The sequence below is a fragment of the Ambystoma mexicanum genome, chromosome 2p (genome assembly GCF_040938575.1).
Source record: "Ambystoma mexicanum isolate Mex_15411 chromosome 2p, UKY_AmexF1_1, whole genome shotgun sequence".
In the NCBI taxonomy this organism is placed as follows: Eukaryota; Metazoa; Chordata; class Amphibia; order Caudata; family Ambystomatidae; genus Ambystoma; species Ambystoma mexicanum.
Window position 1 is genome coordinate 1,475,220,125 of NC_090923.1, and position 25,777 is coordinate 1,475,245,901.

Below are 25,777 nucleotides of genomic sequence, written 5' to 3' on the forward strand. Positions count from 1 at the left end.
TGGGGTTCCCTGTTTTCCTCGGTGGCTTGGACACCCGAGGCCCATAACTGTATGTTGTGCCGGTCGGCAGAATGTCTGAGATTTCGCTCTGAAAACAGACTTGGGGTTACTTGTGTTTTAGGTTTTCCCCTTGGCGGCCAGGTAGGTGCACCCACACATGTGAGGTACCGTTTTCATCGGGACACCTGTGGGAACGCGGGACGGTAGGCCATGTGTTGTTAGGGGCGTGTTTCGATGGGTGCGCCGAGTGAAATGTGCGGAAAAAGCGTTTAATTCCCCACGTTTCGGACTTTGCGGGGCTGTCTGGGTAATAAATTATGGGGTGATGTGCGCAAATCATACCTCTGCGGATTCCCACGGGTGTCCTCTTTTCGGAAATGCATGGGGTTCCCTGTTTTCCTCGGTGGCTTGGTCACCCGAGGCCCATATCTGTATGTTGTGCCGGTCGGCAGAATGTCTGAGATTCCGCTCTGAAAACAGACTTGGGGTTACTTGTGTTTTAGGCTTTCCCCTTGGGGGCGTGTTTCGATGGGTGCCCCGAGCGAAATGTGCGGAAAAACCATTTTTTTCCCCCACATTTCGGACTTTTCGGGGCTGTCTGGGTAATAAATTCTGGGGCGATGTGCGCAAATCATACCTCTGCGGATTCCCACGGGTGTCCTCTTTTCGGAAATGCATGGGGTTCCCTGTTTTCCTCGGTGGCTTGGACACCCGAGGCCCATATCTGTATGTTGTGCCGGTCGGCAGAATGTCTGAGATTCCGCTCTGAAAACAGACTTGGGGTAACTTGTGTTTTAGGCTTTCCCCTTGGCGGCCAGGTAGGTGCACCCACACATGTGAGGTACCGTTTTCATCGGGACACCTGTGGGAACGCGGGACGGTAGGCCATGTGTTGTTGGGGGCATGTTTCGATGGGTGCGCTGAGCGAAATGTGCGGAAAAATCTTTTTTCCCCACATTTCGGATTTTGCGGGGCTGTCTGCGTAATAAATTCTGGGGCGATGTGCGCAAATCATACCTCTGCGGATTCCCACAGGTGTCCTCTTTTCGGAAATGCATGGGGTTCCATGTTTTCCTCGGTGGCTTGGACACCCGAGGCCCATATCTGTATGTTGTGCCGGTCGGCAGAATGTCTGAGATTTCACTCTGAAAACAGACTTGGGGTTACTTGTGTTTTAGGCTTTCCCCTTGGCGGCCAGGTAGGTACACCCACACATGTGAGGTACCATATTCATCGGGACACCTGTGGGAACGCGGGACGGTAGGCCATGTGTTGTTGGGGGCGTGTTTCGATGGGTGCGCCGAGGAAATGTGCGGAAAAAGCATTTTTTCCCCCACATTTCGGACTTTGCGGGGCTGTCTGGGTAATAAATTCTGGGGCGATGTGCACAAATCATACCTCTGTGGATTCCCACGGGTGTCCTCTTTTCGGAAATGCATGGGGTTCCCTGTTTTCCTCGGTGGCTTGGACACCCGAGGCCCATATCTGTATGTTGTGCCGGTCGGCAGAATGTCTGAGATTCCGCTCTGAAAACAGACTTGGGGTTACTTGTGTTTAGGCTTTCCCCTTGGCGGCCAGGTAGGTGCACCCACACATGTGAGGTAACGTTTTCAAAAAAGCATTTTCTCCCCCACATTTCGGACTTTGCGCGGCTGTTTGGGTAATAAATTCTGGGGCGATGTGCGCAAATCATACCTCTGCGGATTCCCATGGGTGTCCCCTTTTCAGAAATGCATGGGGTTCCCTATTTTCCTTGGTGGCTTGGACACCCTAGGCCCATATCTGTATTTTGTGCCGGTCGGCAGAATGTCTGAGATTTCGCTCTGAAAACAGACTTGGGGTTACTTGTGTTTTAGGCTTTCCCCTTGGCGGCCAGGTAGGTGCACCCACACATGTGAGGTACCGTTTTCATCGGGACACCTGTGGGAACGTGGGACGGTAGGCCATGTGTTGTTGGGGGCGTGTTTCGATGGGTGCGCCGAGTGAAATGTGCGGAAAAAATGTTTTTTTCCCCTAATTTCGGACTTTGCGGGGCTGTCTGGGTAATAAATTCTGGGGCGATGTGCGCAAATCATACCTCTGCGGATTCCCACGGGTGTCCTCTTTTCGGAAATGCATGGGGTTCCCTGTTTTCCTCGGTGGCTTGGACACCGGAGGCCCATATCTATATGTTGTGCCGGTCGGCAGAATGTCTGAGAATCCGCTCTGAAAACAGACTTGGGGTTACTTGTGTTTTAGGCTTTCCCCTTGGCGGCCAGGTAGGTACCGTTTTCTTCGGGACACCTGTGGGAACGCGGGACGGTAGGCCATGTGTTGTTGGGGGCGTGTTTCGATGGGTGCGCTGAGCGAAATGTGCGGAAAAAGCGTTTTTTCCCCCACATTTCAGACTTTGCGGGGCTGTCTGGGTAATAAATTCTGGGGCGATGTGCGCAAATCATACCTCTGCGGATTCCCACGGGTGTCCTCTTTTCCGAAATGCATGGGGTTCCCTGTTTTCCTCGGTGGCTTGGACACCCGAGGCCCATATCTGGATGTTGTGCCGGTCGGCAGAATGTCTGAGATTCCGCTCTGAAAACAGACTTGGGGTTACTTGTGTTTTAGGCTTTGCCCTTGGGGGCGTGTTTCGATGGGTGCCCCGAGCGAAATGTGCGGAAAAAGCATTTTCTTCCCCCACATTTCGGACTTTGCGGGGCTGTCTGGGTAATAAATTCTGGGGCGATGTGCGCAAATCATACCTCTGCGGATTCCCACGGGTGTCCTCTTTTCGGAAATGCATGGGGTTCCCTGTTTTCCTCGGTGGCTTGGACACCCGAGGCTCATATCTGTATGGTGTGCCGGTCGGCAGAATGTCTGAGATTCCGCTCTGAAAACAGACTTGGGGTTACTTGTGTTTTAGGCTTTCCCCTTGGCGGCCAGGTAGGTGCACCCACACATGTGAGGTACCGTTTTCATCGGGACACCTGTGGGAACGCGGGACGGTAGGCCATGTGTTGTTGGGGGCATGTTTCGATGGGTGCGCTGAGCGAAATGTGCGGAAAAATCGTTTTTTCCTCACATTTCGGACTTTGCGGGGCTGTCTGGGTAATAAATTCTGGGGCGATGTGCGCAAATCATACCTCTGCGGATTCCCACGGGTGTCCTCTTTTCGGAAATGCATGGGGTTCCATGTTTTCCTCGGTGGCCTGGACACCCGAGGCCCATATCTGTATGTTGTGCCGGTCGGCAGAATGTCTGAGATTTCGCTCTGAAAACAGACTTGGGGTTACTTGTGTTTTAGGCTTTCCCCTTGGCGGCCAGGTAGGTACACCCACACATGTGAGGTACCATTTTCATCGGGACACCTGTGGGAACGCGGGATGGTAGGCCATGTGTTGTTGCGGGCGTGTTTCGATGGGTGCGCCGAGCGAAATGTGCGGAAAAAGCATTTTTTCCCCCACATTTCGGACTTTGCGGGGCTGTCTGGGTAATAAATTCTGGGGCGATGTGCACAAATCATACCTCTGTGGATTCCCACGGGTGTCCTCTTTTCGGAAATGCATGGGGTTCCCTGTTTTCCTCGGTGGCTTGGACACCCGAGGCCCATATCTGTATGTTGTGCCGGTCGGCAGAATGTCTGAGATTCCGCTCTGAAAACAGACTTGGGGTTACTTGTGTTTAGGCTTTCCCCTTGGCGGCCAGGTAGGTGCACCCACACATGTGAGGTAACGTTTTCAAAAAAGCATTTTTTCCACCACATTTCGGACTTTGCGCGGCTGTTTGGGTAATAAATTCTGGAGCGATGTGCGCAAATCATACCTCTGCGGATTCCCATGGGTGTCCTCTTTTCAGAAATGCATGGGGTGCCCTATTTTCCTTGGTGGCTTGGACACCCTAGGCCCATATCTGTATTTTGTGTCGGTCGGCAGAATGTCTGAGATTTCGCTCTGAAAACAGACTTGGGGTTACTTGTGTTTTAGGCTTTCCCCTTGGCGGCCAGGTAGGTGCACCCACACATGTGAGGTACCGTTTTCATCGGGACACCTGTGGGAACGTGGGACGGTAGGCCATGTGTTGTTGGGGGCGTGTTTCGATGGGTGCGCCGAGTGAAATGTGCGGAAAAAATGTTTTTTTCCCCTCATTTCGGACTTTGCGGGGCTGTCTGGGTAATAAATTCTGGGGTGATGTGCGCAAATCATACCTCTGCGGATTCCCACGGGTGTCCTCTTTTCGGAAATGCATGGGGTTCCCTGTTTTCCTCAGTGGCTTGGACACCGGAGGCCCATATCTATATGTTGTGCCGGTCGGCAGAATGTCTGAGATTCCGCTCTGAAAACAGACTTGGGGTTGCTTGTGTTTTAGGCTTTCCCCTTGGCGGCCAGGTAGGTACCGTTTCCATCGGGACACCTGTGGGAACGCGGGACGGTAGGCCATGTGTTGTTGGGGGCGTGTTTCAATGGGTGCGCTGAGCGAAATGTGCAGAAAAAGCGTTTTTTCCCCCACATTTCGGACTTTGCAGGGCTGTCTGGGTAATAAATTCTGGGGCGATGTGCACAAATCATACCTCTGCGGATTCCCACAGGTGTCCTCTTTTCGGAAATGCATGGGGTTCCCTGTTTTCCTCAGTGGCTTGGACACCCGAGGCCCATATCTGTATATTGTGCCGGTCGGCAGAATGTCTGAGATTTCGCTCTGAAAACAGACTTGGGGTTACTTGTGTTTTGGGCTTTCCCCTTGGCAGCCAGGTAGGTGCACCCACACATGTGAGGTACTGTTTTCATCGGACACCTGTGGGAACGCGGGACGGTAGGCCATGTGTTGTTGGGGGCGTGTTTCGATGGGTGCCCCGAGCGAAATGTGCGGAAAAAGCATTTTTTTCCCCCACATTTCGGACTTTGCGTGGCTGTCTGGGTAATAAATTCTGGGCCGATGTGCACAAATCATACCTCTGTGGATTCCCACGGGTGTCCTCTTTTCGGAAATGCATGGGGTTCCCTGTTTTCCTCGGTGGCTTGGACACCCGAGGCCCATATCTGTATGTTGTGCCGGTCGGCAGAATGTCTGAGATTCCGCTCTGAAAACAGACTTGGGGTTACTTGTGTTTAGGCTTTCCCCTTGGCGGCCAGGTAGGTGCGCCCACACATGTGAGGTAACGTTTTCAAAAAAGCATTTTTTCCACCACATTTCGGACTTTGCGCGGCTGTTTGGGTAATAAATTCTGGAGCGATGTGCGCAAATCATACCTCTGCGGATTCCCATGGGTGTCCTCTTTTCAGAAATGCATGGGGTGCCCTATTTTCCTTGGTGGCTTGGACACCCTAGGCCCATATCTGTATTTTGTGTCGGTCGGCAGAATGTCTGAGATTTCGCTCTGAAAACAGACTTGGGGTTACTTGTGTTTTAGGCTTTCCCCTTGGCGGCCAGGTAGGTGCACCCACACATGTGAGGTACTGTTTTCATCGGGACACCTGTGGGAACGGGGGACGGTAGGCCATGTGTTGTTGGGGGCGTGTTTCGATGGGTGCGCCGAGTGAAATGTGCGGAAAAAATGTTTTTTTCCCCTCATTTCGGACTTTGCGGGGCTGTCTGGGTAATAAATTCTGGGGCGATGTGCGGAAATCATACCTCTGCGGATTCCCACTGGTGTCCTCTTTTCGGAAATGCATGGGGTTCCCTGTTTTCCTTGGTGGCTTGGACACCGGAGGCCCATATCTATATGTTGTGCCGGTTGGCAGAATGTCTGAGATTCCGCTCTGAAAACAGACTTGGGGTTACTTGTGTTTTAGGCTTTCCCCTTGGCGGCCAGGTAGGTACCGTTTTCATCGGGACACCTGTGGGAACGCGGGCCGGTAGGCCATGTGTTGTTGGGGGCGTGTTTTGATGGGTGCGCTGAGCGAAATGTGCAGAAAAAGCGTTTTTTCCCCCACATTTCAGACTTTGCGGGGCTGTCTGGGTAATAAATTCTGGGGCGATGTGCACAAATCATACCTCTGCGGATTCCCACAGGTGTCCTCTTTTCGGAAATGCATGGGGTTCCCTGTTTTCCTCAGTGGCTTGGACACCCGAGGCCCATATCTGTATATTGTGCCGGTCGGCAGAATGTCTGAGATTTCGCTCTGAAAACAGACTTGGGGTTACTTGTGTTTTGGGCTTTCCCCTTGGCAGCCAGGTAGGTGCACCCAGTCATGTGAGGTACTGTTTTCATCGGGACACCTGTGGGAACGCGGGACGGTAGGCCATGTGTTGTTGGGGGCGTGTTTTGATGGGTGCGCTGAGCGAAATGTGCGGAAAAATCGTTTTTTCCCCACATTTCGGACTTTGCGGGGCTGTCTGGGTAATAAATTCTGGGGCGATGTGCGCAAATCATACCTCTGCGGATTCCCACGGGTGTCCTCTTTTCGGAAATGCATGGGGTTCCATGTTTTCCTCAGTGGCTTGGACACCCGAGGCCCATATCTGTATTTTGTGCCGGTCAGCAGAATGTCTGAGATTTCGCTCTGAAAACAGACTTGGGGTTACTTGTGTTTTAAGCTTTCCCCTTGGCGGCCAGGTAGGTACACCCACACATGTGAGGTACCATTTTCATCGGGACACCTGTGAGAACGCGGGACGGTAGGCCATGTGTTGTTGGGGGCGTGTTTCGATGGGTGCGCCGAGCGAAATTTGCGAAAAAACATTTTTTCCCCCACATTTCGGACTTTGCGGGGCTTTCTGGGTAATAAATTCTGGGGCGATGTGCACAAATCATACCTCTGTGGATTCCCACGGGTGTCCTCTTTTCGGAAATGCATGGGGTTCCCTGTTTTCCTCGGTGGCTTGGACACCCGAGGCCCATATCTGTATGTTGTGCCGGTCGGCAGAATGTCTGAGATTCCGCTCTGAAAACAGACTTGGGGTTACTTGTGTTTTAGGCTTTCCCCTTGGCGGCCAGGTAGGTGCACCCACACATGTGAGGTACCGTTTTCATCGGGACACCTGTGGGAACACGGGACGGTAGGCCAAGTGTTGTTGGGGGCGTGTTTCGATGGGTGCGCCGAGCGAAATGTGCGTAAAAAGCATTTTCTCCCCCCACATTTCGGACTTTGCAGGGCTGTCTGGGTAATACATTCTTGGGCGATGTGCGCAAATCATACCTCTGCGGATTCCCACGGGTGTCCTCTTTTCGGAAATGCATGGGGTTCCCTGTTTTCCTCTGTGGCTTGGACACCCGAGGCCCATATCTGTATGTTGTGCCGGTCGGCAGAATGTCTGAGATTTTGCTCTGAAAACAGACTTGGGCTTACTTGTGTTTTAGGCTTCCCCCTTAGCGGCCAGGTAGGTGCACCCACACATGTGAGGTACCGTTTTCATCGGGACACCTGTGGGAACGCGGGACGCTAGGCCATGTGTTGTTGGGGGCGTGTTTCGATGGGTGCGCCGAGCGAAATGTGCGGAAAAATCGTTTTTTTCCCCACATTTTGGACTTTGCGGGGCTGTCTGGGTAATAAATTCTGGGACGATGTGCGCAAATCATACCTATGCGGATTCCCACGGGTGTCCTCTTTTCGGAAATGCATGGGGTTCCCTGTTTTCCTCGGTGGCTTGGACACCCGAGGCCCATATCTGTATGTTGTGCCGGTCGGCAGAATGTCTGAGATTCCGCTCTGAAAACAGACTTGGGGTTACTTGTGTTTTAGGCTTTCCCCTTGGCAGCCAGGTAGGTGCACCCACACATGTGAGGTACCGTTTTCATCGGGACACCTGTGGGAACGCGGGACGGTAGGCCATGTGTTGTTGGGGGCATGTTTCGATGGGTGCGCCGAGCGAAATGTGCGGAAAAAGCTTTTTTTTCCCCACATTTCGGACTTTGCGGGGCTGTCTGGGTAATAAATTCTGGGGCGATGTGCGCAAATCATACCTCTGCGGATTCCCACAGATGTCCTCTTTTCGGAAATGCATGGGGTTCCCTGTTTTCCTCGGTGGCTTGGACACCCAAGGCCCATATCTGTATGTTGTGCCGGTCGGCAGAATGTCTGAGATTGCTCTCTGAAAACAGACTTGGGGTTACTTGTGTTTTAGGCTTTCCCCTTGGCAGCCAGGTAGGTGCACCCACACATGTGAGGTACTGTTTTCATCGGGACACCTGTGGGAATGCATGACGGTAGGCCATGTGTTGTTGGGGGTGTGTTTCGATGGGTGCGCCGAGCGAAATGTGCTGAAAAAGCGTTCATTTTCCCCACATTTCGGACTTTGCGGGCCTGTCTGGGTAATAAATTCTGGGGCGATGTGCGCAAATCATACCTCTGCGGATTCCCACGGGTGTCTTCTTTTCGGAAATGCATGGGGGTTCCTGTTTTTCTTGGTGGCTGAAACACCCCAGGCCTAAGTTTGTAGGTTGCCTCCCCAGACCCTTTGGGGGGGATAGCAGTGGTTTAGCCTTATTCCTTCGCGCCCAGGTAGGTGCACCCACACATGTGAGGTACTGTCTTCATCGGGATACCTGTGGGAACGTGGGACGGTAGGCCATGTGTTGTTGGGGGTGTGTTTTGATGGGTGCGCCGAGCGAAATGTGCGGAAAAAGCGTTTTTTTCCCCACATTTCGGACTTTGCGGGGCTGTCTCGGTAATAAATTCTGGGGCGATGTGTGCAAATCATACCTCTGCGGATTCCCACGGGTGTCCTCTTTTCGGAAATGCATGGGGTTCCCTGTTTTCCTCGGTGGCTTGGAGACCCGAGGTCCATATCTGTATGTTGTGCCGGTCGGCAGAATGTCTGAGATTTCGCTCTGAAAACAGACTTGGGGTTACTTGTGTTTTAGGCTTTCCCCTTGGCGGCCAGGTAGGTGCACCCACACATGTGAGGTACCGTTTTCATCGGGACACCTGTGGGAACACGGGACGGTAGGCCAAGTGTTGTTGGGGGCGTGTTTCGATGGGTGCGCGGAGCGAAATGTGCGTAAAAAGCATTTTCTCCCCCCACATTTCGGACTTTGCAGGGCTGTCTGGGTAATACATTCTGGGGCGATGTGCGCAAATCATACCTCTGCGGATTCCCACGGGTGTCCTCTTTTCGGAAATGCATGGGGTTCCCTGTTTTCCTCTGTGGCTTGGACACCCGAGGCCCATATCTGTATGTTGTGCCGGTCGGCAGAATGTCTGAGATTTTGCTCTGAAAACAGACTTGGGCTTACTTGTGTTTTAGGCTTCCCCCTTAGCGGCCAGGTAGGTGCACCCACACATGTGGGGTACCGTTTTCATCGGGACACCTGTGGGAACGCGGGACGGTAGGCCATGTGTTGTTGGGGGCGTGTGTCAATGGGTGCGCCGAGCGAAATGTGCGGAAAAAGCGTTTTTTCCCCCCACATTTCAGACTTTGCAGGGCTGTCTGGGTAATAAATTCTGGGGCGATGTGCGCAAATCATACCTCTGTGGATTCCCACGGGTGTCCTCTTTTCGGAAATGTATCGGGTTCCCTGTTTTCCTCGGTGGCTTGGATACCCGAGGCCCATATCTGTATGTTGTGCCGGTCGGCAGAATGTCTGAGATTCCGCTCTGAAAACAGACTTGGGGTTACTTGTGTTTTAGTCTTTCCCCTTGGCGGCCAGGTAGGTGCACCCCCACATGTTAGGTACTGTTTTCATCGGGACACCTGTGAGAAAGTGGGCCGGTAGGCCATGTGTTGTTGGGGGCGTGTTTCGATGGGTGCGCCGAGCGAAATGTGCGGAAAAAGCATTTTTTTCCCCCACATTTCGGACTTGGCTGGGCTGTCTGGGTAATAAATTCTTGGGCGATGTTCGCAAATCATACCTCTGCGGATTCCCACGGGTGTCCTCTTTTCGGAAATGCATGGGGTTCCCTGTTTTCCTCGGTGGCTTGGACACCGGAGGCCCATATCTGTATGTTGTGCCGGTCGGCAGAATGTCTGAGATTCCGCTCTGAAAACAGACTTGGGGTTACTTGTGTTTTAGGCTTTCCCCTTGGCGGCCAGGTAGGTGCACCCACACATATGAGGTACCGTTTTCATCGGGACACCTGTGGGAACGCGGGACGGTGGGCCATGTGTTGTTGGGGGCGTGTTTCGATGGGTGCGCCGAGCGAAATGTGCGGAAAAAGCGTTTTTTTCCCCGTATTTCGGACTTTGCGGGGCTGTCTGGGTAATACATTCTGGGGCGATGTGTGCAAATCATACCTCTGCGGATTCTCACGGGTGTCCTCTTTTCAGAAATGCATGGGGTTCCCTGTTTTCCTCGGTGGCTTGGACACCCGAGGCCCATAGCTGTATGTTGTGCCCGTCGGCATAATGTCTGAGATGCCGCTCTGAAAACAGACTTGGTGTTACTTGTGTTTTAGGCTTTCCCCTTGGCGGCCAGGTAGGTACACCCACATATGTGAGGTACCGTTTTCATCGGGACACCTGTGGGAACGCGGGACGGTAGGCCATGTGTTGTTGGGGGCGTGTTTCGATGGGTGCGCCGAGTGAAATGTGCGGAAAAGGCGTTTTTTTCCCCACGTTTCGGACTTTGTGGGGCTGTCTGGGTAATAAATTCTGGGGCGATGTGCGCAAATCATACCTCTGTGGATTCCCACGGGTATCCTCTTTTCGGAAATGCATGGGGTTCCCTGTTTTCCTTGGTGGCTTGGACACCCGTGGCCCATATCTGTATGTTGTGCCGGTCGGCAGAATGTCTGATATTCCGCTCTGAAAACAGACTTGGGTTTACTCTTGTTTTAGGCGTTCCCCTTGGCGGCCAGGTAGGTGCACCCACACATGTGAGGTACCGTTTTCATCGGGACACCTGTGGGAACGCGGGATGGTAGGCCATGTGTTGTTGGGGGTGTGTTTTGATGGGTGCGCCGAGCGAAATGTGCGGAAAAAGCGTTTTTCCCCCCACATTTCGGACTTTGCGGGGCTGTCTGGGTAATAAATTCTGGGGCGATGTGTGCAAATCATACCTCTGCGGATTCCCACGGGTGTCCTCTTTTCGGAAATGCATGGGGTTCCCTGTTTTCCTCGGTGGCTTGGAGACCCGAGGTCCATATCTGTATGTTGTGCCGGTCGGCAGAATGTCTGAGATTTCGCTCTGAAAACAGACTTGGGGTTACTTGTGTTTTAGGCTTTCCCCTTGGCGGCCAGGTAGGTGCACCCACACATGTGAGGTACCGTTTTCATCGGGACACCTGTGGGAACACGGGACGGTTGGCCAAGTGTTGTTGGGGGCGTGTTTCGATGGGTGCGCCGAGCGAAATGTGCCTAAAAAGCATTTTCTCCCCCCACAGTTCGGACTTTGCAGGGCTGTCTGGGTAATACATTCTGGGGCGATGTGCGCAAATCATACCTCTGCGGATTCCCACGGGTGTCCTCTTTTCGGAAATGCATGGGGTTCCCTGTTTTCCTCTGTGGCTTGGACACCCGAGGCCCATATCTGTATGTTGTGCCGGTCGGCAGAATGTCTGAGATTTTGCTCTGAAAACAGACTTGGGCTTACTTGTGTTTTAGGCTTCCCCCTTAGCGGCCAGGTAGGTGCACCCACACATGTGAGGTACCGTTTTCATCGGGACACCTGTGGGAACGCGGGACGGTAGGCCATGTGTTGTTGGGGGCGTGTGTCGATGGGTGCACCGAGCGAAATGTGCGGAAAAAGCGTTTTTTCCCCCCACATTTCAGACTTTGCAGGGCTGTCTGGGTAATAAATTCTGGGGCGATGTGCGCAAATCATACCTCTGTGGATTCCCACGGGTGTCCTCTTTTCGGAAATGTATCGGGTTCCCTGTTTTCCTCAGTGGCTTGGATACCCGAGGCCCATATCTGTATGTTGTGCCGGTCGGCAGAATGTCTGAGATTCCGCTCTGAAAACAGACTTGGGGTTACTTGTGTTTTAGTCTTTCCCCTTGGCGGCCAGGTAGGTGCACCCCCACATGTGAGGTACTGTTTTCATCGGGACACCTGTGGGAAAGTGGGCCGGTAGGCCATGTGTTGTTGGGGGCGTGTTTCGATGGGTGCGCCGAGCGAAATGTGCGGAAAAAGCATTTTTTTCCCCCACATGTCGGACTTGGCTGGGCTGTCTGGGTAATAAATTCTTGGGCGATGTTCGCAAATCATACCTCTGCGGATTCCCACGGGTGTCCTCTTTTCGGAAATGCATGGGGTTCCCTGTTTTCCTCGGTGGCTTGGACACCGGAGGCCCATATCTGTATGTTGTGCCGGTCGGCAGAATGTCTGAGATTCCGCTCTGAAAACAGACTTGGGGTTACTTGTGTTTTAGGCTTTCCCCTTGGCGGCCAGGTAGGTGCACCCACACATATGAGGTACCGTTTTCATCGGGACACCTGTGGGAACGCGGGACGGTGGGCCATGTGTTGTTGGGGGCGTGTTTCGATGGGTGCGCCGAGCGAAATGTGCGGAAAAAGCGTTTTTTTCCCCGTATTTCGGACTTTGCGGGGCTGTCTGGGTAATACATTCTGGGGCGATGTGTGCAAATCATACCTCTGCGGATTCCCATGGGTGTCCTCTTTTCGGAAATGCATGGGGTTCCCTGTTTTCCTCGGTGGCTTGGACACCCGAGGCCCATAGCTGTATGTTGTGCCCGTCGGCATAATGTCTGAGATGCCGCTCTGAAAACAGACTTGGTGTTACTTGTGTTTTAGGCTTTCCCCTTGGCGGCCAGGTAGGTACACCCACATATGTGAGGTACCGTTTTCATCGGGACACCTGTGGGAACGCGGGACGGTAGGCCATGTGTTGTTGGGGGCGTGTTTCGATGGGTGCGCCGAGTGAAATGTGCGGAAAAGGCGTTTTTTTCCCCACGTTTCGGACTTTGTGGGGCTGTCTGGGTAATAAATTCTGGGGCGATGTGCGCAAATCATACCTCTGTGGATTCCCACGGGTATCCTCTTTTCGGAAATGCATGGGGTTCCCTGTTTTCCTTGGTGGCTTGGACACCCGTGGCCCATATCTGTATGTTGTGCCGGTCGGCAGAATGTCTGATATTCCGCTCTGAAAACAGACTTGGGTTTACTCTTGTTTTAGGCTTTCCCCTTGGCGGCCAGGTAGGTGCACCCACACATGTGAGGTACCGTTTTCATCGGGACACCTGTGGGAACGCGGGACGGTAGGCCATGTGTTGTTGGGGGCGTGTTTCGATGGGTGCACCGAGCGAAATGTGCGGAAAAAGCGTTTTTTCCCCCACATTTCCGAATTTTCGGGGGTTTCTGGGTAACAAATTCTGGGGCGATGTGCGCAAATCATATCTCTGCGGATTCCCACAGGTGTCCTCTTTTCGGAAATGCATGGGGTTCCCTGTTTTCCTCGGTGGCTTGGACACCCGAGGCCCATATCTGTATGTTGTGCCGGTCGGCAGAATGTCTGAGATTCCGCTCTGAAAACAGACTTGGGGTTACTTGTGTTTTAGGCTTTCACCTTGGCGGCCAGGTAGGTGCACCCACACATGTGAGGTACCGTTTTCATCGGGACAGCTGTGGGAACGCGGGACGGTAGGCCATGTGTTGTTGGGGGCGTGTTTCGATGGGTGCGCCGAGCGAAATGTGCGGAAAAAGCATTTTTCCCCCCACATTTCGGATTTTGCAGGTCTGTCTGGGTAATAAATTCTGGGGCGATGTGCGCAAATCATACCTCTGCGGATTCCCACGGGTGTCCTATTTGCGGAAATGCATGGGGTTCCCTGTTTTCCTCAGTGGCTTGGCCACCCGAGGCCCATATCTGTATGTTGTGCCGGTCGGCAGAATGTCTGAGATTTCGCTCTGAAAACAGACTTGGGGTTACTTGTGTTTTAGGCTTTCCCGTTGGCGGCCAGGTAGGTGCACCCACACATGTGAGGTACTACTGTTTTCATCGGGACACCTGTGGGAACGCGTGACGGTAGGCCATGTATTGTTGGGGGCGTGTTTCGATGGGTGCGCCGAGCGAAATGTGCAGAAAAAGTGTTTTTTCCCCCACATTTCGGACTTTGCGGGGCTGTCTGGGTAATAAATTCTGGGGCGATGTGCGCAAATCATACCTCTGCGGATTCCCACGGGTGTCCTCTTTTCGGAAATGCATGGGGTTCCCTGTTTTCCTCGGTGGCTTGGACACCCGAGGCCCATATCTGTATGTTGTGCCGGTCGGCAGAATGTCTGAGATTTCGCTCTGAAAACAGACTTGGGGTTACTTGTGTTTTAGTCTTTCCCCTTGGCGGCCAGGTAGGTGCACCCACACATGTGAGGTACCGTTTTCATCGGGACACCTGTGGGAACGCGGGAAGGAAGGCCATGTGTTGTTGGGGGCGTGTTTCTATGGGTGCGCCGAGCAAAATGTGCAGAAAAAGCGTTTTTTCCCCACATTTCAGACTTTGCGGGGCTGTCTGGGTAATAAATTCTGGGGCGATGTGCGCAAATCATACCTCTGCGGGTTCCCACGGGTGTCCTCTTTTCGGAAATGCATGGGGTTCCCTGTTTTCCTCAGTGGCTTGGACACCCGAGGCCCATATCTGTATGTTGTGCCGGTCGGCAGAATGTCTGAGATTTCGCTCTGAAAACAGACTTGGGGTTACTTGTGTTTTAGGCTTTCCCCTTGGCGGCCAGGTAGGTGCACCCACACATGTGTGGTACTGTTTTCATCGGGACACCTGTGGGAACGCGGGACGGTAGGCCATGTGTTGTTGGGGGCGTGTTTCGATGGGTGCGCCAAGCGAAATGTGCGGAAAAAACATTTTTTCCCCCACATTTCGGACTTTGCGGGGCTGTCTGGGTAATAAATTCTGGGGCAATGTGCGCAAATCATACCTCCGCGGATTCCCACGGGTGTCCTCTTTTTGGAAATGCATGGGGTTCCCTGTTTTCCTCGGTGGCTTGGACACCCGAGGCCCATATCTGTATGTTGTGCCGGTCGGCAGAATGTCTGAGATTCCACTCTGAAAACAGACTTGGGGTTACTTGTGTTTTAGGCTTTCCCCTTGGTGGCCAGGTAGGTGCACCCACACATGTGAGGTACCGTTTTCATCGGGACACCTGTGGGAACGCGGGACGGTAGGCCACGTGTTGTTGGGGGCGTGTTTCGATGGGTGCGTCCAGCGAAATGTGCAGAAAAAGCGTTTTTTTCCCCACATTTCGGACTTTGCCCACATTTCGGACTTTGCGGGGCTGTCTGGGTAATAAATTCTGGGGCGATGTGCGCAAATCATACCTCTGCGGATTCCCATAGGTGTCCTCTTTTCAGAAATGCATGGGGTTCCCTGTTTTCCTCGGTGGCTTGGACACCCGAGGCCCATAACTGTATGTTGTGCCGGTCGGCAGAATGTCTGAGATTTCGCTCTGAAAACAGACTTGGGGTTACTTGTGTTTTAGGTTTTCCCCTTGGCGGCCAGGTAGGTGCACCCACACATGTGAGGTACCGTTTTCATCGGGACACCTGTGGGAACGCGGGACGGTAGGCCATGTGTTGTTAGGGGCGTGTTTCGATGGGTGCGCCGAGTGAAATGTGCGGAAAAAGCGTTTAATTCCCCACGTTTCGGACTTTGCGGGGCTGTCTGGGTAATAAATTATGGGGTGATGTGCGCAAATCATACCTCTGCGGATTCCCACGGGTGTCCTCTTTTCGGAAATGCATGGGGTTCCCTGTTTTCCTCGGTGGCTTGGTCACCCGAGGCCCATATCTGTATGTTGTGCCGGTCGGCAGAATGTCTGAGATTCCGCTCTGAAAACAGACTTGGGGTTACTTGTGTTTTAGGCTTTCCCCTTGGGGGCGTGTTTCGATGGGTGCCCCGAGCGAAATGTGCGGAAAAACCATTTTTTTCCCCCACATTTCGGACTTTGCGGGGCTGTCTGGGTAATAAATTCTGGGGCGATGTGCGCAAATCATACCTCTGCGGATTCCCACGGGTGTCCTCTTTTCGGAAATGCATGGGGTTCCCTGTTTTCCTCGGTGGCTTGGACACCCGAGGCCCATATCTGTATGTTGTGCCGGTCGGCAGAATGTCTGAGATTCCGCTCTGAAAACAGACTTGGGGTAACTTGTGTTTTAGGCTTTCCCCTTGGCGGCCAGGTAGGTGCACCCACACATGTGAGGTACCGTTTTCATCGGGACACCTGTGGGAACGCGGGACGGTAGGCCATGTGTTGTTGGGGGCATGTTTCGATGGGTGCGCTGAGCGAAATGTGCGGAAAAATCTTTTTTCCCCACATTTCGGATTTTGCGGGGCTGTCTGCGTAATAAATTCTGGGGCGATGTGCGCAAATCATACCTCTGCGGATTCCCACAGGTGTCCTCTTTTCGGAAATGCATGGGGTTCCATGTTTTCCTCGGTGGCTTGGACACCCGAGGCCCATATCTGTATGTTGTGCCGGTCGGCAGAATGTCTGAGATTTCACTCTGAAAACAGACTTGGGGTTACTTGTGTTTTAGGCTTTCCCCTTGGCGGCCAGGTAGGTACACCCACACATGTGAGGTACCATATTCATCGGGACACCTGTGGGAACGCGGGACGGTAGGCCATGTGTTGTTGGGGGCGTGTTTCGATGGGTGCGCCGAGGAAATGTGCGGAAAAAGCATTTTTTCCCCCACATTTCGGACTTTGCGGGGCTGTCTGGGTAATAAATTCTGGGGCGATGTGCACAAATCATACCTCTGTGGATTCCCACGGGTGTCCTCTTTTCGGAAATGCATGGGGTTCCCTGTTTTCCTCGGTGGCTTGGACACCCGAGGCCCATATCTGTATGTTGTGCCGGTCGGCAGAATGTCTGAGATTCCGCTCTGAAAACAGACTTGGGGTTACTTGTGTTTAGGCTTTCCCCTTGGCGGCCAGGTAGGTGCACCCACACATGTGAGGTAACGTTTTCAAAAAAGCATTTTCTCCCCCACATTTCGGACTTTGCGCGGCTGTTTGGGTAATAAATTCTGGGGCGATGTGCGCAAATCATACCTCTGCGGATTCCCATGGGTGTCCCCTTTTCAGAAATGCATGGGGTTCCCTATTTTCCTTGGTGGCTTGGACACCCTAGGCCCATATCTGTATTTTGTGCCGGTCGGCAGAATGTCTGAGATTTCGCTCTAAAAACAGACTTGGGGTTACTTGTGTTTTAGGCTTTCCCCTTGGCGGCCAGGTAGGTGCACCCACACATGTGAGGTACCGTTTTCATCGGGACACCTGTGGGAACGTGGGACGGTAGGCCATGTGTTGTTGGGGGCGTGTTTCGATGGGTGCGCCGAGTGAAATGTGCGGAAAAAATGTTTTTTTCCCCTAATTTCGGACTTTGCGGGGCTGTCTGGGTAATAAATTCTGGGGCGATGTGCGCAAATCATACCTCTGCGGATTCCCACGGGTGTCCTCTTTTCGGAAATGCCTGGGGTTCCCTGTTTTCCTCGGTGGCTTGGACACCGGAGGCCCATATCTATATGTTGTGCCGGTCGGCAGAATGTCTGAGAATCCGCTCTGAAAACAGACTTGGGGTTACTTGTGTTTTAGGCTTTCCCCTTGGCGGCCAGGTAGGTACCGTTTTCTTCGGGACACCTGTGGGAACGCGGGACGGTAGGCCATGTGTTGTTGGGGGCGTGTTTCGATGGGTGCGCTGAGCGAAATGTGCGGAAAAAGCGTTTTTTCCCCCACATTTCAGACTTTGCGGGGCTGTCTGGGTAATAAATTCTGGGGCGATGTGCGCAAATCATACCTCTGCGGATTCCCACGGGTGTCCTCTTTTCCGAAATGCATGGGGTTCCCTGTTTTCCTCGGTGGCTTGGACACCCGAGGCCCATATCTGGATGTTGTGCCGGTCGGCAGAATGTCTGAGATTCCGCTCTGAAAACAGACTTGGGGTTACTTGTGTTTTAGGCTTTGCCCTTGGGGGCGTGTTTCGATGGGTGCCCCGAGCGAAATGTGCGGAAAAAGCATTTTCTTCCCCCACATTTCGGACTTTGCGGGGCTGTCTGGGTAATAAATTCTGGGGCGATGTGCGCAAATCATACCTCTGCGGATTCCCACGGGTGTCCTCTTTTCGGAAATGCATGGGGTTCCCTGTTTTCCTCGGTGGCTTGGACACCCGAGGCTCATATCTGTATGGTGTGCCGGTCGGCAGAATGTCTGAGATTCCGCTCTGAAAACAGACTTGGGGTTACTTGTGTTTTAGGCTTTCCCCTTGGCGGCCAGGTAGGTGCACCCACACATGTGAGGTACCGTTTTCATCGGGACACCTGTGGGAACGCGGGACGGTAGGCCATGTGTTGTTGGGGGCATGTTTCGATGGGTGCGCTGAGCGAAATGTGCGGAAAAATCGTTTTTTCCTCACATTTCGGACTTTGCGGGGCTGTCTGGGTAATAAATTCTGGGGCGATGTGCGCAAATCATACCTCTGCGGATTCCCACGGGTGTCCTCTTTTCGGAAATGCATGGGGTTCCATGTTTTCCTCGGTGGCCTGGACACCCGAGGCCCATATCTGTATGTTGTGCCGGTCGGCAGAATGTCTGAGATTTCGCTCTGAAAACAGACTTGGGGTTACTTGTGTTTTAGGCTTTCCCCTTGGCGGCCAGGTAGGTACACCCACACATGTGAGGTACCATTTTCATCGGGACACCTGTGGGAACGCGGGATGGTAGGCCATGTGTTGTTGCGGGCGTGTTTCGATGGGTGCGCCGAGCGAAATGTGCGGAAAAAGCATTTTTTCCCCCACATTTCGGACTTTGCGGGGCTGTCTGGGTAATAAATTCTGGGGCGATGTGCACAAATCATACCTCTGTGGATTCCCACGGGTGTCCTCTTTTCGGAAATGCATGGGGTTCCCTGTTTTCCTCGGTGGCTTGGACACCCGAGGCCCATATCTGTATGTTGTGCCGGTCGGCAGAATGTCTGAGATTCCGCTCTGAAAACAGACTTGGGGTTACTTGTGTTTAGGCTTTCCCCTTGGCGGCCAGGTAGGTGCACCCACACATGTGAGGTAACGTTTTCAAAAAAGCATTTTTTCCACCACATTTCGGACTTTGCGCGGCTGTTTGGGTAATAAATTCTGGAGCGATGTGCGCAAATCATACCTCTGCGGATTCCCATGGGTGTCCTCTTTTCAGAAATGCATGGGGTGCCCTATTTTCCTTGGTGGCTTGGACACCCTAGGCCCATATCTGTATTTTGTGTCGGTCGGCAGAATGTCTGAGATTTCGCTCTGAAAACAGACTTGGGGTTACTTGTGTTTTAGGCTTTCCCCTTGGCGGCCAGGTAGGTGCACCCACACATGTGAGGTACCGTTTTCATCGGGACACCTGTGGGAACGTGGGACGGTAGGCCATGTGTTGTTGGGGGCGTGTTTCGATGGGTGCGCCGAGTGAAATGTGCGGAAAAAATGTTTTTTTCCCCTCATTTCGGACTTTGCGGGGCTGTCTGGGTAATAAATTCTGGGGTGATGTGCGCAAATCATACCTCTGCGGATTCCCACGGGTGTCCTCTTTTCGGAAATGCATGGGGTTCCCTGTTTTCCTCAGTGGCTTGGACACCGGAGGCCCATATCTATATGTTGTGCCGGTCGGCAAAATGTCTGAGATTCCGCTCTGAAAACAGACTTGGGGTTGCTTGTGTTTTAGGCTTTCCCCTTGGCGGCCAGGTAGGTACCGTTTCCATCGGGACACCTGTGGGAACGCGGGACGGTAGGCCATGTGTTGTTGGGGGCGTGTTTCAATGGGTGCGCTGAGCGAAATGTGCAGAAAAAGCGTTTTTTCCCCCACATTTCGGACTTTGCAGGGCTGTCTGGGTAATAAATTCTGGGGCGATGTGCACAAATCATACCTCTGCGGATTCCCACAGGTGTCCTCTTTTCGGAAATGCATGGGGTTCCCTGTTTTCCTCAGTGGCTTGGACACCCGAGGCCCATATCTGTATATTGTGCCGGTCGGCAGAATGTCTGAGATTTCGCTCTGAAAACAGACTTGGGGTTACTTGTGTTTTGGGCTTTCCCCTTGGCAGCCAGGTAGGTGCACCCACACATGTGAGGTACTGTTTTCATCGGACACCTGTGGGAACGCGGGACGGTAGGCCATGTGTTGTTGGGGGCGTGTTTCGATGGGTGCCCCGAGCGAAATGTGCGGAAAAAGCATTTTTTTCCCCCACATTTCGGACTTTGCGTGGCTGTCTGGGTAATAAATTCTGGGCCGATGTGCACAAATCATACCTCTGTGGATTCCCACGGGTGTCCTCTTTTCGGAAATGCATGGGGTTCCCTGTTTTCCTCGGTGGCTTGGACACCCGAGGCCCATATCTGTATGTTGTGCCGGTCGGCAGAATGTCTGAGATTCCGCTCTGAAAACAGACTTGGGGTTACTTGTGTTTAGGCTTTCCCCTTGGCGGCCAGGTAGGTGCGCCCACACATGTGAGGTAACGTTTTCAAAAAAGCATTTTTTCCACCACATTTCGGACTTTGCGCGGCTGTTTGGGTAATAAATTCTGGAGCGATGTGCGCAAATCATACCTCTGCGGATTCCCATGGGTGTCCTCTTTTCAGAAATGCATGGGGTGCCCTATTTTCCTTGGTGGCTTGGACACCCTAGGCCCATATCTGTATTTTGTGTCGGTCGGCAGAATGTCTGAGATTTCGCTCTGAAAACAGACTTGGGGTTACTTGTGTTTTAGGCTTTCCCCTTGGCGGCCAGGTAGGTGCACCCACACATGTGAGGTACTGTTTTCATCGGGACACCTGTGGGAACGGGGGACGGTAGGCCATGTGTTGTTGGGGGCGTGTTTCGATGGGTGCGCCGAGTGAAATGTGCGGAAAAAATGTTTTTTTCCCCTCATTTCGGACTTTGCGGGGCTGTCTGGGTAATAAATTCTGGGGCGATGTGCGGAAATCATACCTCTGCGGATTCCCACTGGTGTCCTCTTTTCGGAAATGCATGGGGTTCCCTGTTTTCCTTGGTGGCTTGGACACCGGAGGCCCATATCTATATGTTGTGCCGGTTGGCAGAATGTCTGAGATTCCGCTCTGAAAACAGACTTGGGGTTACTTGTGTTTTAGGCTTTCCCCTTGGCGGCCAGGTAGGTACCGTTTTCATCGGGACACCTGTGGGAACGCGGGCCGGTAGGCCATGTGTTGTTGGGGGCGTGTTTTGATGGGTGCGCTGAGCGAAATGTGCAGAAAAAGCGTTTTTTCCCCCACATTTCAGACTTTGCGGGGCTGTCTGGGTAATAAATTCTGGGGCGATGTGCACAAATCATACCTCTGCGGATTCCCACAGGTGTCCTCTTTTCGGAAATGCATGGGGTTCCCTGTTTTCCTCAGTGGCTTGGACACCCGAGGCCCATATCTGTATATTGTGCCGGTCGGCAGAATGTCTGAGATTTCGCTCTGAAAACAGACTTGGGGTTACTTGTGTTTTGGGCTTTCCCCTTGGCAGCCAGGTAGGTGCACCCAGTCATGTGAGGTACTGTTTTCATCGGGACACCTGTGGGAACGCGGGACGGTAGGCCATGTGTTGTTGGGGGCGTGTTTTGATGGGTGCGCTGAGCGAAATGTGCGGAAAAATCGTTTTTTCCCCACATTTCGGACTTTGCGGGGCTGTCTGGGTAATAAATTCTGGGGCGATGTGCGCAAATCATACCTCTGCGGATTCCCACGGGTGTCCTCTTTTCGGAAATGCATGGGGTTCCATGTTTTCCTCAGTGGCTTGGACACCCGAGGCCCATATCTGTATTTTGTGCCGGTCAGCAGAATGTCTGAGATTTCGCTCTGAAAACAGACTTGGGGTTACTTGTGTTTTAAGCTTTCCCCTTGGCGGCCAGGTAGGTACACCCACACATGTGAGGTACCATTTTCATCGGGACACCTGTGAGAACGCGGGACGGTAGGCCATGTGTTGTTGGGGGCGTGTTTCGATGGGTGCGCCGAGCGAAATTTGCGAAAAAACATTTTTTCCCCCACATTTCGGACTTTGCGGGGCTTTCTGGGTAATAAATTCTGGGGCGATGTGCACAAATCATACCTCTGTGGATTCCCACGGGTGTCCTCTTTTCGGAAATGCATGGGGTTCCCTGTTTTCCTCGGTGGCTTGGACACCCGAGGCCCATATCTGTATGTTGTGCCGGTCGGCAGAATGTCTGAGATTCCGCTCTGAAAACAGACTTGGGGTTACTTGTGTTTTAGGCTTTCCCCTTGGCAGCCAGGTAGGTGCACCCACACATGTGAGGTACTGTTTTCATCGGGACACCTGTGGGAACGCGGGACGGTAGGCCATGTGTTGTTGGGGGCGTGTTTCGATGGGTGCCCCGAGCGAAATGTGCGGAAAAAGCATTTTTTTCCCCCACATTTCAGACTTTGCGGGGCTGTCTGGGTAATAAATTCTGGGGTGATGTGCGCAAATCATACCTCTGCTGATTCCCACGGGTGTCCTCTTTTCGGAAATGCATGGGGTTCCCTGTTTTCCTCGGTGGCTTGGACACCCGAGGCCCATATCTGTATGTTGTACCGGTCGGCAGAATGTCTGAGATTCCGCTCTGAAAACAGACTTGGGGTTACTTGTGTTTTAGGCTTTCCCCTTGGCGGCCAGGTAGGTGCACCCACACATGTGAGGTACCGTTTTCATCGGGACACCTGTGGGAATGCGGGACTATAGGCCATGTGTTGTTGGGGGCGTGTTTCGATGGGTGCGCTGAGCGAAATGTGCGGAAAAATCGTTTTTTCCCCAAATTTGGACTTTGCGGGGCTGTCTGGGTAATAAATTCTGGGGCGATGTGCGCAAATCATACCTCTGCGGATTCCCATGGGTGTCCTCTTTTCGGAAATGCATGGGGTTCCATGTTTTCCTCAGTGGCTTGGACACCCGAGGCCCATATCTGTATGTTGTGCCGGTCGGCAGAATGTCTGAGATTTCGCTCTGAAAACAGACTTGGGGTTACTTGTGTTTTAAGCTTTCCCCTTGGCGGCCAGGTAGGTACACCCACACATGTGAGGTACCATTTTCCTCGGGACACCTGTGAGATTGCGGGACGGTAGGCCATGTGTTGTTGGGGGCGTGTTTCGATGGGTGCGCCGAGCGAAATGTGCGGAAAAAGCATTTTTTCCCCCACATTTCGGACTTTGCGGGGCTGTCTGGGTAATAAATTCTGGGGTGATGTGCACAAATCATACCTCTGTGGATTCCCACGGGTGTCCTCTTTTCGGAAATGCATGGGGTTCCCTGTTTTCCTCGGTGGCTTGGACACCCGAGGCCCATATCTGTATGTTGTGCCGGTCGGCAGAATGTCTGAGATTCCGCTCTGAAAACAGACTTGGGGTTACTTGTGTTTTAGGCTTTCCCCTTGGCGGCCAGGTAGGTGCACCCACACATGTGAGGTAACGTTTTCATAGGGACACCTGTGGGAACGCGGGATGGTAGGCCATGTGTTGTTGGGGGCGTGTTTCAATGGGTGCGCCGAGCGAAATGTGCTGAAAAAGCGTTTTTCCCCCACATTTCGGACTTTGCGGGGCTGTCTGGGTAAACATTTCTGGGGCGATGTGCGCAAATCATACCTCTTCGGATTCCCACAGGTGTCCTCGTTTCGGAAATGCATGGGGTTCCCTGTTTTCCTCAGTGGCTTGGACACCCGAGGCCCATATCTGTTTGTTGTGCCGGTCGGCAGAATGTCTGAGATTCCGCTCTGAAAACAGACTTGGGGTTACTTGTGTTTCAGGCTTTCCCCTTGGCGGTCAGGTAGGTACACCCACACATGTGAGGTACCGTTTTCATCGGGACACCTGTGGGAACGCGGGACGGTAGGCCATGTGTTGTTGGGGCGTGTTTCGATGGGTGCGCCGAGCGAAATGTGCGGAAAAAGCGTTTTTTTCCCCACATTACGGACTTTGCGGGGCTGTCAGGGTAATAAATTCTGGGGCGATGTGGGCAAATCATACCTCTGCAGATTCCCATGGGTGTCCTATTTTCGGAAATACATGGGGTTCCCTGTTTTCCTCGGTGGCTTGGACACCCGAGGCCCATATCTGTATGTTGTGCCAGTCGGCAGAATGTCTGAGATTCCGCTCTGAAAACAGACTTGGGGTTACTTGTGTTTTAGGCTTTCCCCTTGGCGGCCAGGTAGGTGCAACCACACATGTGAGGTATTGTTTTCATCAGGACACCTGTGGGAATGCGGGACGGTAGGCCATGTGTTGTTGGGGGCGTGTTTTGATGGGTGCGCCGAGCGAAATGTGCGGAAAAAGCGTTTTTTCCCCCACATTTCGGACTTTGCGGGGCTGTCTGGGTAATAAATTCTGGGGCGATGTGCGCAAATCATACCTCTGCGGATTCCCATGGGTGTCCTCTTTTCGGAAATGCATGGGGTTCCCTGTTTTCCTCAGAGGCTTGGACAACCGAGGCCCATATCTGTATGTTGTGCCGGTCGGCAGAATGTCTGAGATTTCGCTCTGAAAACAGACTTGGGGTTACTTGTGTTTTAGGCTTTCCCCTTGGCGGCCAGGTAGGTGCACCCACACATGTGAGGTACTGTTTTCATCGGGACACCTGTGGGAACGCGGGACGGTAGGCCATGTGTTGTTGGGGGCGTGTTTTGATGGGTTCGCCGAGCGAAATGTGCGGAAAAAGCATTTTTTTCCACCACATTTCGGATTTTGCGGGGCTGTCTGGGTAATAAATTCTGGGGCGATGTTCGCAAATCATACCTCTGCGGATTCCCACGGGTGTCCTCTTTTTGGAAATGCATGGGGTTCCCTGTTTTCCTCGGTGGCTTGGACACCTGAGGCCCATATCTGTATGTTGTGCCGGTCGGCAGAATGTCTGAGATTTCGCTCTGAAAACAGACTTGCGGTTACTTGTGTTTTAGGATTTCACCTTGGCGGCCAGGTAGGTACACCCACACATGTGCGGTACCGTTTTCATAGGGACACCTGTGGGAACGCGGGATGGTAGGCCATGTGTTGTTGGGGGCGTGTTTCAATGGGTGCGCCGAGCGAAATGTGCGGAAAAAGCATTTTTTCCCCCACATTTCGGACTTTGCGGGGCTGTCTGGGTAATAAATTCTGGGGTGATGTGCACAAATCATACCTCTGTGGATTCCCACGGGTGTCCTCTTTTCGGAAATGCATGGGGTTCCCTGTTTTCCTCGGTGGCTTGGACACCCGAGGCCCATATCTGTATGTTGTGCCGGTCGGCAGAATGTCTGAGATTCCGCTCTGAAAACAGACTTGGGGTTACTTGTGTTTTAGGCTTTCCCCTTGGCGGCCAGGTAGGTGCACCCACACATGTGAGGTAACGTTTTCATAGGGACACCTGTGGGAACGCGGGATGGTAGGCCATGTGTTGTTGGGGGCGTGTTTCAATGGGTGCGCCGAGCGAAATGTGCTGAAAAAGCGTTTTTCCCCCACATTTCGGACTTTGCGGGGCTGTCTGGGTAAACATTTCTGGGGCGATGTGCGCAAATCATACCTCTTCGGATTCCCACAGGTGTCCTCGTTTCGGAAATGCATGGGGTTCCCTGTTTTCCTCAGTGGCTTGGACACCCGAGGCCCATATCTGTTTGTTGTGCCGGTCGGCAGAATGTCTGAGATTCCGCTCTGAAAACAGACTTGGGGTTACTTGTGTTTCAGGCTTTCCCCTTGGCGGTCAGGTAGGTACACCCACACATGTGAGGTACCGTTTTCATCGGGACACCTCTGGGAACGCGGGACGGTAGGCCATGTGTTGTTGGGGGCGTGTTTCGATGGGTGCGCCGAGCAAAATGTGCAGAAAAAGCGTTTTTTTTTCCCCACATTTTGGACTTTGCGCGGCTGTCTGGGTAATTTATTCTGGGGCGATGTGCGCAAATCATACCGCTGCGGATTCCCACGCGTGTCCTCTTTTCGGAAATGCATGGGGTTCCCTGTTTTCCTC

General features: G+C 52.9%; 1 protein-coding gene across 2 annotated transcripts in view; it reads left to right on the top strand.

Annotated features, from left to right (window-relative positions):
- The window catches only part of LOC138567644 (zinc finger protein 431-like), a 608,674-nt gene that overhangs the window by 158,999 nt on the left and 423,898 nt on the right, over positions 1 to 25,777 (top strand). The gene's annotated exons all lie outside the window — the stretch shown is intronic.